The following is a 12,703-nucleotide window of genomic DNA, read 5'->3' as shown; positions in this document are numbered from 1 at the left end:
TAAATATCAAATAGGAGCAAAAACACTGTTGATCTCCTTCTTCCTCCAAACCACCAAACAAATTTTCTCACCTCTCTCTCTCTCTCACAATTTCTATCTATCTATCTATCTCTTCTTCTTCTTCTTCTTCTTCTTCTCTGCATCTGAGTTGTTCCAAACTCAAAGCAGAACTACTATAATTTATTATTTTAAAGCAATTAGAAGAATACATGAAACATCATACCAGGTACACAAATTGACAGTTTGGTTCCAGCTAATAAGCCTGTTAGAGGTATTTGAAGCAATTTTGAATGCCATTAAAGCCTGCAAATCAGGACCGGGGGAGATTTGTTAGATGGTTTGAAGGAGGAATAAGGAGATGAATAGTATTTCTGCCCCTATTTGATATTTTTTAAAAAAAGTTAACCTATTTTAATAATTATGTTAAAAAGATTATTCTTATTGATATTAGAACCCAAAAATTGTTCTTATCGGCTATAGTCCCTTTTTTTAAATAAAAATCATACATGTAATTTTTTTTTATTTTATATATATAATTTATTTATTATATATATTTTTATATGCATGTGTATATGTATGTATATAATAACAATTTATTTATTTATTATACTAGGTTCATAAGCTTCACGAGCCGAATTTTACTAAGATCAAGCTCGACTCAACATTCAGTTTAAACTGAGATGAACCAAGCATGAATAACTTGTAAAAAGCTCGGTTCATTGCCACCCCTAAGAGTTTTTAGTAGCATTTATTGAAATAGGGACGTTTTCAATTGAAAGTTTGAAACCCTTAAATTTGTGGGCCATTTCTTCAATGAACAATAAGATTGGCGGTCGAAGGTATTCATTCATTAATCGAATGATTTGTCCGGTAAGATCAGGATCAAGAGGTGGTTTGAGTCTTGATTAATTGGATGGAATGTTTTAGCAAGCTGATGATCGGCGAATAATAAATATGCTATTTAATTCAGCACTCACTGCACTTTCCATACATGGGCAAACACTCACTAACGACATATATAGAGTGTGACACCTCCTTTTGTATATGTGATCTTATTGCTTTTGAGTTTTGATACTTCCTTTTACCAAGATGCTTGTAAATAAAATTGTTGCAGTTGATTGAATGAATTTTAATTTAAGGCTAGGTTTGGGCACGATGCAAATGAAGTGTAAATCTCTGTTCAGGGTAAATTTGCATTGATTTAGTTTTGCTTGTGTTTGACAATATTGCATTTACGCATTGACAAATGATAGATTAATGCATATTTATATTGTAATAAGATGTAAAAGTACATCAATAAAAAAGAAATAAATTTACATTCAGTAGGCTTTTGATAAAAAAAAAAAAAAAACATATGCTTTATTGGAGTTCATGTTTGCATCCATTACAGCTAAAAGTCTGTTTGATAAGAAGGTAAATTTGTCAGTGCAAAACTAACCCAATTTTACAATTTTTATGAACCGTTTTATACTATATATTTGCATTCACACTAATTTGCATCGTTTCCAAACGCAGCCTAAGGCTCAGTTTGGAGAGTGCAAATACTAAACAAATATTAGGTTTAGGCCCTTTTTGTTTTTCAAGAACCTACTTTCCTAGGTACCAATGTTCTTTTTAATTTAATTTATATGGGTAAATGAATCTTGTGGGCTTTTTTATCATTTTAATTTCTTTTTTTATTTACCTTCTACATGGGAAACTCAACTTATAACCGTATGGTTTTGAAAACTAGATTGAGTAGTCAAACCGGAAAACCTAGGAATCGGCCAGGTAACTAGTTTTGTTTCACCCTAAAATCACTTTTTGGACAAAAACCATTGATTTGGTTAGTGACCCACTGACCCAAGTGGCCAAACTATTGAGCCAGACAATGATTTTTGGCTGTTTTGCATTTTTCTTTTTTAAGTCAGAATGGGTCATCCATTTGAACCGATCAACAATCAGACCGTTCAACCGGGGAACCAGTTCCCAAAACAGTTCCATGTCATGTCTGGACTAGTTTTAAAAACCTTAACTTACCAAGATGGGTATCACTTACCATAAATCTCACATTTTTCTAAAATAAGAATATAGATAAATTGGTCAATATAAACCGCAGTCCCACCCTTCCACCCACTCCAAACCCCCCACCCCCAAACTTTTACCTAAAACCATGATTACTTGGTGGAGGGCCTGGAGGCTAGGTTAAATAAAACATAATAAAGTATGTTCTTGGCCCTTCCAAAATTTGAACTAAAATTGTAAAGGATCATTCTCTAAAATTCCTACAACTCTCAAAATTAATATATATATATATATATATTTTTTTTTTTTCAAAAAATCTATAATAATTCCAAACCAATCCTATTCATTTTTCTCCTTATCTTATCTTCTTATTTAACTTGGCCCTGCAAAAGAAAATTCCTGAGTCTGCCACTGCTTGCATATATAGATGTATATTTACTCTTCTTAAACTGATAAAAATAAAAAGAATGTACAATATAAATTTCCATTTCTTGCAATGAATACAAAATGCATATTACAGCGATTGGCATTTGAGGTGGGTCCTCCCATCTGTGAGCCTCTCTGTTCAGGTGTTCCAAATATGTGCCTAATTAAGATCCATCTTTATCCATTACGAATGGAGCAATTTTTATTTTTTGTTTGAAGTACCGACTGTAATCGGTGGGTAGTAAGTAAGGTTTGTCATCATCCATCTTCAATCTATTATTTTATTTTCTTAAATATTTTTAAACCCAATGAGTTAAGCATGCGCTCGTTGATATACACATGGACACAGGAGATTGAAATAATTTTTAATTAATAATTAACAACATTTTAGACTAATAGTAGAAAAACAAAAGGAAATAAATAACAACATTTTGGGTGGGGTATGACATGAAGGGATTGCATGGTCAATGCATAATGACGTAATGATGGATGGTGATAACACGGATGCTTAATCTCATGATCGGACGGTCAACGGTTAATTCTAATAAGAATTATTAGAATTAACGGTTAATTCTAATAATTAACCGTTAATTCACCTACAGTGTAAATATATATAAAATAATAGAAAATATAAGGTTTTGCATTCTATTTATATTTTTTCTAAATTATTCTAATAAGAATAAAATTTATAAATGGATAAAAGAGAATATAAAGAACTTTTGCAATCAAATAAAGGTGAAATAAATCACTAACATAAGTAAGTCAGTACATTTTCAATCCATCACAAACGGAGTGAGAAAATAGCAAGAGAGTTCCCAAACAAAATTGCAAAGTATCTATAATAGTATGGTTGGAGTAGTTTCACATAAGACAGTAAAACCCTAAATATTATAACTGCCACCAGAGATTGAAACTGCCATTCATAATTGCATCCGCTAAAAAACTGCGAATGGAAGTAACCGTTAATTGCATTTACCCGAGAATTGCAAACGAAAAAACCATGGACGAAAAAATGCAAAGCAGCAGCCAATATTATCAATCTCTCCATACAGGATCCAAGAGAAAGCAACCCCCTTGTGAAAACCCCTACAGAAAGAAAACAAAAACACAAAGAAGAGATGGTAAAATAAAAGAAAAAAAAGAACATAAGGGAGGAAGAACAGATGAGAAGAAGAAAGAAGAATGAAAAGAGTAGAGGAGGAAAGAAAGGAACAAATAAAGAAAAAAAAAAACGAAAAAAAGGAAGAAGAGAGTAATGGAAAGGGGACTCCCCAAAGGGAGCCACCCGAAAAGAAATCTCTAGGGTGGAAAACGAACAACGAACTGAGAGATTGAGAAAAAAACCTCCAGAGGAAATTTCTCTTGAAACAGAGAGAGAGGAAAAATCTTGCATTATCCACACTTAGGGTTCAATAGAGTTGAATTTATATTTATATCTTGGTTTGGTTTGATAAAAATATATTTTTATAATTTATATATATATATATATATATATATTTAATTAAATCAAGTTCATGAATTTTCAAGCTGAACTTTATATTCGTCAAGCTTGAGTTTAAACAATTAATCTAATTATGTCAAAACTCAAATACAAGCCTGAACTATTCAATTAGAGCTTGATGGTTTGACATATTGAGGCATATGAATTTATGACTGTGGAGAGAGAAAAGGAGAGAGTTGTTGCAAACTAATATGTATATATGTACTTTTTATTTTTTATGTAAGGTTTGTGTGATGTACGGAATTTGTTGTAAACTGATGTTTAAAACACATGATGACTGAAAATATAAAAAATAGAGACGACGGATCACAATAGAACGAAGGAGGTTTAAGTAATATGATGCATGGGATTTGTAAATTAGATTAATGAAGTAAATTAAGTAAATAAGCAATTGCAAGTTAATTAAGCTAATTGAGTGAATTCACCAATTAAGGTCCGTTTGATTCGTTGTTAGAATTAAAATCGGAATCGAAATGGTCTGTTTAGTTTAGACAACTGGGAATTTAATTTAAAATTAGTAGAAATGGAATTTCATTGCAGGGAAGAACAATGAATGACCATTTCCTCAAATTGAAGAATGTCATTCCAATAAAAACGGGAATAAGATTTCGATTCCGCCCAACCAAACGATTGGAATTGAAATAGCCTATTCCGATCTACGAAGCAAATGGACTCTTAATTAAGTAATTTAAGTATGAATATTTGTATTTTTCGGCAATCAAGAATATGTGAACAAGCAAAATCAATCTGATACGTACACCATGTTCGAAACAAGTAAGCGCATAGGAGCGACAAGCGTAGCTGGTAGCCCCCCTTCGTCTTGACACTTCAGCAACCACGTGTAAAATTTCCACATATTAACATTTGCCTCGAAAAGAAAAAAGAAAAAAAAAAAGAGCTGGTTAAAATTTTGGTTTTGATAATCCGTTACTGGTACGGAACTGGAGTGGATGAGTGATTGGGTTTGGTCAAAGCCAGAGTTGAACGCCGCCGTGACGACATATGAAGAAGGACCGTTGAAATGGTCTCCGACTCGGAATCTCATTCTCGCCGCCCCAGTCAATACTCGCTACTCGCCCACAAACATGAAACGCCATGAATGGATGATCTATTTCTTACGTCACTTCTTGTACTTCCTTCCACGTTGGACCCACACCTTCGGGATAATGGACCCGCACAAAGAAGTACGTAGTGCGTATTCTGTGGCTATAGTCGTCGAGACCGGATCTACTACTCCTCACAGGGCGCTTCACACGTTCCATAGTCGTTCTTTTGACTCTTTTCCATTCTACAATTTCCCTTTGTTTTTGTCCTTACCCTCTTGCCTCTCTGCTCCTTCGTCTTTTGTAATTCGCGAGATCTTGGTCTGGTCCTTACCCCTTTTGTCGGCCTTGCTACGTTTTCTTCTCTCTTCTCTCCTTTTTCTGGGATGGAGATTACGAAGAAATGACAAGAGGGACCTTAATTAGAGTAGTTATCAACACTCCTTTGAATATAATTATTAATCAGAAAAAAATAATAAAATAATGTGGATAATGACGGAGGGCACCATCTGTGTCAGGAACAGTAAAGTAAAATCTTGCCCAGGCCAGCTTTAATAATATAGACTCTGATGCGGCACGATTCAGGCATTCCTAGCTGCCTATTGACTGGCTCCTTGCTGGAAACGGGTAACACCTAAGAAGATGGAAGAAAAATGATTCCCGAGAATTTACCCGGTAGGAATACTCCATTGTTTAAGTCAGAACGTAGGGGAAAGAGAAAAGAAGTGTGCGAAAGCTAAGAGTGTAGGTCGCGCTTTATCACAGTGCTCGAGAGATTAGCTCGCGAGCAAAGATGTATTCAGTTAAAGTATGAGAGTGCGAAAGTATTCAAAAGTCTAAAGATCATTTTCCCTTCTACCTCAAGGGCTTTTATAGGGGCGTTATAGTCAGACCGGGCATAACCGCCACTGAGCCCCTACCACAGCTGTTACCTGCCAGGGCTGCACAGGTGGCCGTTGCAACGTACTCCTTGCTCGGATGGGTGACACGTCTCCAAAGGGCAGGCACGCCTCTGCCTGCTGAGAGATGTGGGTACAGACTGTCGAAAGGATAGGGACTGTGTCGTTGATCAAGGGACGTGGTGCAGTTTGATTGGTACGGTCCGTCAAATAGAAGCTTCCTGAGAAACGCTCGCGCTGCTCACTTGCGAGCTACTTTGTAGCGAGCTTAGGAATACTTCAGGGTTACCCTTATTAGAATCAGTCTCTGGAATGAATTGTCTGCTTAGGGGCTTGAGCGAGCTAGTTTCCCTAGCTCGCAAGCTAAAGTAGCCTCGGAATATCCCCTTCGGGGTAGCTTGGAGAACTCGAAGCTCGTGTTGTAGCGAGCTCCCTCTTCAACGAGCTATGATATAGAGAACTGCTTTATAGGCTCGTTACTTAGCCGTTACTAGGCTATGATGCGGAGCTGTTGCTCGCATTGAGTCAGGTTCACGTGTCATCGTTTCGTGGGTCGGGCCAAATCATCCTCCATCAATTGCCCCCCACTCCTTGGGATGAGAGTGTTGCCTTAACGCATGTAGTTCACGAAGTATGATGGACTGATTTGACCGAAATTCAAACTTGATTGACTACTCACATTAAATGTGTTCACGGGAATCAGGAGATTTTCTAACTTTTCGAATTCTGAAAATGTGCTGTAGTGGCTCTTGACTCCGGATGTCGTGCAGCCATCATTACCTCAATCATGGGAGACGTGCAACCAATCGCTTTTCGATTTTCAGAAGGCGTGCGGTCAGTACACCTGCAAACTGTCGGATCTGCCTTAATCTGGGTCATTGAATCGGAGGCGTGGAAGCTATAAATAGAAGGGCCCTCTGGGTCTCATTTTCCCTCACGCCATCTTGTTGTTTTTGGATTCTGAGATCGTGCATCTGTCAAGTCTACTCGAGTTCCTCAGTTCACTTCGTCCCGTCCCTTTCGGTGAGTCTTGATTACTATCAGTCATGTCTGGGTACCCGTACTACACTTGTCATCGGGGCGGTGACCAGGATGATGATGCTCCCTTGAGCTGGGGGGGAGCTTGGGAATAGGCCCTGGGGGCCCGAGAGACCTCCAGTGATAGAGCCTCCACTTCCTTGGGAAGGGAGCCCGATACTTTCGGCCCTTCCTCCATGACAGAGGGGAGACTTAAGTCTCTAATTAGCTATTTCCACCTTCCCAGGGACCTCATCTACTATCTTCCCACTGGTAACTTTCCGTGGGAGCATGGTCCCAATGAGATAGTCATCTACCAGGAGTAGCTCGAGGCTGGCCTATGTCTCCCCCTGCATCCCTTGATAGTGGAGGTGCTAAACCACGTTAACGTCACCATCGATCAGCTTCATCCCAATGCCATTCGGAACATGGTTGGGACTATATCCTTGTGTTGTGAATACTGTCTTCCCTTGAACCTCGACATTTTTTCTACTATCTTTTGTATAAAGAATGCCATTCCCGGGGCTCCACCGGAGAGGCGTCTCTACTACTTCTCTCCCCGCTGTGGCTATAAGCTCTTATACGAGCTTCCCAATAAAATTCTCGCCTGGAAGCGGGATTATTTTTTGGTCCGCAACCTTGAGGGGTGACCCTTCCCTACTTCTTGGAGGGGTGCCATCCATGACTCCGGGGTCGAGCTAGACCCCGACACTCAAAAAATGATGTTGTCCTGGGCATCAGTTGGCTTCCTCTGTTTGGATTACTTGATCAAGGAGAAGCTCATGCAGGCCGGCCTGAGCCCGGGTAGGTTGCCTCTTTAGGTCGCGTAGCACCTTGTCACAATGTTGTATATATACGTGTACTTTGTTCTTACTGAACTTGACACTTTATGGTTTCTTCTTGGCAGCCATCATGTCTGGTGTTGATTCGCACCACCTTCTGTCAAGCAACCAGAGGCGCAAAGTAAAGAGGTCGCGCCCCGACCAGACTCCTCCTCCGGGGGTACTGAGTTCGGGTCTGCCAAGCCGGGCTTCACCTCTCCGCCGCCCGAAGTTCCGCCGCCTTCACCTGAAGGGGGTGCCGACAAGGTCTACCTCGAGGAGGGCGAACTTCCGCAGCAAGAGGTAGTCCCCCCGGGTCCCTCTCGGTCGTTTCCCTATCCATGGCTCCCAGTGGGGAATTGGGAGGGCGTAAACGACTTCATAGTGGCTCACAAGAGGAGTCAGAGAGTGATCTACAATGAGGAGGTCACTAAGTGGGGAGCAATGGAGCCTGGGGATCTTGCCGCACTCGCTGCTTCTCACTATATGGTGGTAAGTGGTCCTTCTATCTTTCTTTGTCCTCCTTTCCTTTTTTGTTGTATTTTGACTCTTGTCTCTCGTTGTCAGGTAAACACCGTCATACACACCATGGCCCTCCAGACGCACGTCCACTCCTGCAACGCTCATAACCAGAAGGTCAACATTCAGAAGCTTCAGGGCGAGCTCGACCAGACTCTAGGCGAGCTCCTTCACACTCACAAGGAGAGCGAGTCCCAAGAGCTGCTCGTCCGAGACCAGGAGGCGCAAATTGCTAGGCTTTCTAAAGAGAGTGTGCGTTACAGGGAGGAGTCATCAAGGGTGGCAGCGGAGAGGGAGCTCCTTCGCCAATAGGTTTAGGATTTGGAGTCCACTCTGTTGGATCGAACTCGGAATTTTGACAACATGGTGGAAGCCGAGCAAGAGAAGGCGGTCTGGGACTTCAAAGATTCCCAAGAATATCATGACCTCTAGGTAGAATATGGCTCGAGTTCGTACCGCTCTGGGTTTAAGCTCTGGTGGTTGGTCCAAAAGAAATTCTCCGGGCTCAACTTCGATGGCATCACCATGAAAGGTCTGTCTTCCAAGACGCAGACCAGGCGGAGGAAGAGGAGCCTGACTTTCCGGAGGACGAGGAAGAGGAGGTGGATCCCTGAGGCTTCGGTGGTGTTTGTCTAGACTTCTGGTGGCTCCCGGGTGCCATAAACCCGGTCTTGAAAAAATCTTTTGCTGGGCGGTTGTGCCCTCTCACCTTCTGTCAGACTTTCTCGAGCTATTTAGCTCAGTTATTGATTTGTCTTTTGCTATTTTTCTTTCGTGTATTTTTTTTTGAAGCAGTGATGAATTTTCCTTTTTGCCACAATGTTCTCATCATTTCAAGTAACTTAAAGCTACTTACTCGAAGTAGGATCCTTCAGCAATTGTTGTTTCGAGCCGTCTTTTGACATTTTAAGGCATCCCTATGGTGCCACGCATGCCCGAGCTACTTGTTTATTGTGTCGAGATCGTGTTAGCCCGGCATTTTGGCCCTTAGGCTTTGAGAGTGACTCGTGGTCTACTTAGTAGTTCGCCCGTGCCATAGAGGCGACTGGGTCTTATTGCACCGAGATCATGTTAGCTTGGCATTTTGGCCCTTAGGCTTTGAGAGTGACTCGTGGTCTACCTAGTCATTACAGGTAATATTGTCTTAAGTTGACAATATTCCATCCCCGAGGTACTTGTTTCCCTTCGAGGGTCTCGAGCTCGTATGTTCCTTCTCCGAGAACTCGTTTAACTCGGTAAGGCCCTTCCCAATTTGGTCCGAGCTTGCCAACGCCAAGTTTGGGTACCATAACTTTCCGAAGGACTAGGTCGCCAACGCGGAAGTTCCGCTTCTTGACCCTGGAATTGTAGTATCGGACTACTCTTTGTTGGTAAGCTACAGTTCTGATATATGCGAGGTCCCTTACTTCGTCGAGCAGGTCGAGGTTGGTACGTAGCTCGTCTTCATTTGCCTTGTCATCGTATGTTTCCAGTCGAAACGAGGGAATCTCAATCTCGACTGGGATGACTGCTTCGGTGCCATGGGTGAGGTTGAAGGGAGTTTCTCCCGTGGCAGTCTTTTCTGTAGTTCAGTAGGCCCATAAAACGCTGGGTAGTTCGTCTGCCCATTGTCCTTTAGCTCGATCTAGGCGTGCTTTCAGTCCACGAAGGATAGCTCTGTTTGTAACCTCTGCTTGTCCGTTTGCTTAAGGGTGTGCAACCGAAGTGAAATTCTATCGTATTCCCATATCTTGACACCAGTTCTAGAATTTTACATCTTTGAACTGCTTGCCGTTGTTAGAGATTAACACTCGAGGTAAACCAAAGCGGCACACTATGTTCTTCCAAAAAGAAGTTCTAGACGTTTCGGGTTGTAATCGTTAAAAGGGGTTCAGCTTCTACCCACTTAGTGAAATAATCTACCGCTACCACTAAGACCTCTGGCCTGTCACTGGTGGGAACGACCCAAGTTTGTCGATACCCCATTGTGTGAAAGGCCACGAGCTGGTGAGGTATTTGAGGTCAGTAGTGGGCTGATGATGGATGTTGGCGTACTTTTGGCATTTGTCACACTTTTTGACGAACTCAACAGCGTCCGCTTTGATCGTTGCCCAGTAGTACCCCTGTCGTAGTGCTTTTTGGGCAAGGGCCTTGCCCCCCAAGTGTCCGTCGCACAAGCCTTCATGAGTGTCGCGGAGTACAAGATCGGCTTCGGAAGGTCGCAGGCAGCACAAGTAGGGGAGCATATAGGATCTTCAGTACAACCGTCCATCTATTATGACGTATTTGGCCGCCTGACGCTCTACCCTTCTGACGGCATTGCAGTCTGCGGGGAGGGTCCCATGTAGCGGGAAGCTCGCGAGCGGGTTAGTCTAGCTCGACTCTGCCTGAACGATGGGAGCGACCTCCTCTACCCCCCGAGAATGCTAGGCCGAGACAGGTCCTCTATGTACACGGTCCTCATGGTGATGTCACTGGTGCTGGCTAACCGGGACAGAGCATCGGCCTCAGCGTTCTCCAACCTCGGGATTTTTCCTGATGAAGTGTGACTGGAAGTTGAGTAGAGCCTCTCTTACTTTCGCTAAGTAGGCAATATGGTTGGTTCGCGAGCTTCGTAATCTTCTGTGACTTGGTTGACTACGAGCTTGGAATCGCTGCAGGTGACGATATGCTTGGCTTTTACTTCTCTGGGTAAAGCTAACCCGGCTATCAATGCTTTGTACTCTGCTTCATTGTTGGATGCTGCGAACTCGAAGCATAGTGCGTACTCCAGTTTTGTGCCACTTGGGCCGTGTAGGACAATTCTGGCTCCGCTGCCCTACTGGTTTGAGGAGCCATCTACGTGAAGGATCCAGGGCTCCTCATCCCAGTTTGCACTTGGCCTAACTAGGAGAGATGCCATACTGGCTGCTACCTCATGGGGCTCAGACTCGGCTGGCCTGGGAGTTTTGGGCTCGCCTGAACTGAGGTCTTCATGCTCAACCGGCCTGGGGACTTTGGAGTTGAAAGTGCACTCTGCAATGAAATCTGCTAAGGCTTGGGCCTTAATAGCAGTTCGCGGCTTGAATTGGAGGTTATACTCACTGAGCTCAATGACCCACTTTGTTAGTCGACCAGAGACCTCAGGCTTAAGTAAGACTTGCCTTAGAGGTTTGTTGGTGAGGACGATAGCAGTATGAGCTTGGAAGTACGGGCGGAGCTTTTGAGCTATGATGACCAGTGCGTAGGCTAGCTTCTCTATCTTTGGGTATCTCGTCTCTACTCCCTGTAATACTTTACTAACATAGTAGATGGATCGTTGGACACGGTCTACTTCCTTTATCAGTACCGAGCTGATCACTTCGTCACTTATCGAGAGGTACAGCTCTAAAACATCGCCCTCCTCGGATTGGGCTCAGGGCGGCTATGCGACCATTCAACCTCTGAACCTCCTTCAATTTCTGGGGTGATCTCATATCTAGAATAGCCTTAATTTTATCCGGATTGGCCTCAGTGCCACGCTGGTTGACAATGTACCCTAGGAATTTGCCCGAGGTAACATCGAAGGCACACTTGTTTGGATTTAACTTCGTATTAAATTGTCACGGAATTTGAAAGACAAAATGTAAGTCTTGTATTAATTCATGTGAGAATTGGGTTTTGATGACCATGTCATCTACATAGTACTCTATTTTTCTGCCAACTAATGGCTCAAATAGTTTATTTACAAGCCTTTGAAAGGTTGCCCCAGCATTTTTCAATACAAAGGGCATAACCTTGTAATAATACAGACCAAACTCTGTTATAAAGGTAGTCTTTTCTTCGTTCGCCAGGTCCATCCTGATCTGGTTATAGCCTGAATAGGCATCTAAGAAACTCAGCAACTCGTGCCCCAAAGTCGCATCCACTAAGCGGTCGATTCTAGGAAGGGGGAAGTAGTCTTTTGGGCAAGCTCGGTTCAGGTCGGTATAGTCGACGCACATGCACCACTTGCCGTTAGTCTTTTTTACTAGAACGGGGTTGGCTACCCAGCTCGGGTAATGGACTTCTCTTATGAAGTCAGCTGCAAGGAGCTTCCCGACCTCCTCGTCAATTACTTTCCATCGCTTTGGGGCTAGGTTGCGTTTCTTCTGTCTAACAGGCCTAACTACAGGATCAGTATTGAGTTTGTGAGTTATGAGATTAGGGTTTATGCCGGGCATCTCTACTGCAAACCATGCAAAAACATCTAAATTTTGAAATAGGAAACTTACTAGTTCGGATCGCAAGGGCTCCTGGACTGAAACTCCGATCTTAAGTGTTCGAGCTGGGTCTTCCGCTAAAGCTGGAATAGCAACTGTTTCTTCCGTGGGTGCAACTTGTTTTTCGCCTTCCTCCGTAGGTCATTCCAGTTCGAGATTGTCAGCCACCTTGGTCTTTCACTTGAGGGCAGCGGCATAGCACTTGCGAGACTCAAGTTGCTCGCCCCGCGCTACCCCCACTCCAAAGTCTATAGGGAACTTCATTGCCAAATAA

The sequence above is a fragment of the Nelumbo lutea genome, chromosome 6 (genome assembly GCF_056320005.1).
Source record: "Nelumbo lutea isolate HS-2025 chromosome 6, American lotus-T2T, whole genome shotgun sequence".
NCBI classification, from domain to species: Eukaryota; Viridiplantae; Streptophyta; class Magnoliopsida; order Proteales; family Nelumbonaceae; genus Nelumbo; species Nelumbo lutea.
This window is presented reverse-complemented; position numbering follows the sequence as displayed.